Raw genomic sequence first — 568 nt, forward strand, 5'->3', positions numbered from 1 at the left:
GGGGAAGCGCCTCGCCTCCCCCCCCCCCCCGCAAGCTCGGAGAGGTGGCAGCTCCCGTCGTGCACCGCGCCGCCCGCGGAGCATCACGGGAGTTGTAGTTTCTGCCGGCGGACGGACGCCTGGCCGGGGGCAGCTGCCCGTGGCTTCCCACCGGGGAAGGAAGGAGGGAGGCTCCCGGCGTGCCCGGTAGCGCCGGGGGAACCGATGTGGTGCGGGCGAGCGAGGCTGCACCCCAAGTCCTGCTCTTCCTAAAGCGGGGCGGCGGCGGGGCGCGCTGCCGCCCCCTCCTCCGCCCGCCCGGCCCTCAGGGCGGCCTGGGCGGGAGCCGCCGGCCGGGGCGGGCTGGGCCGCAGGAGGTTCGAGAGGCGCCGAGTCTGCTGCCGTTGCTTGTTTCTTCAAGTCCTCTGTTACACCTATTTAATATATTAAATATTTAGCTTCGTGTTTTCAAACAGCCTTTAAATTTATTTAAAACTGTGGGCAACGGTAACTCCGTATAGATGAGTACTGTATGGACGAGGGAGGGTTTGGGTTTTTCCTCAGTTTAGGTCACCTGAAGAGACATTAA

Source organism: Haliaeetus leucocephalus, unplaced genomic scaffold, assembly GCF_000737465.1.
Source record: "Haliaeetus leucocephalus isolate CR32 unplaced genomic scaffold, Haliaeetus_leucocephalus-4.0 Scaffold206, whole genome shotgun sequence".
NCBI lineage: Eukaryota > Metazoa > Chordata > Aves > Accipitriformes > Accipitridae > Haliaeetus > Haliaeetus leucocephalus.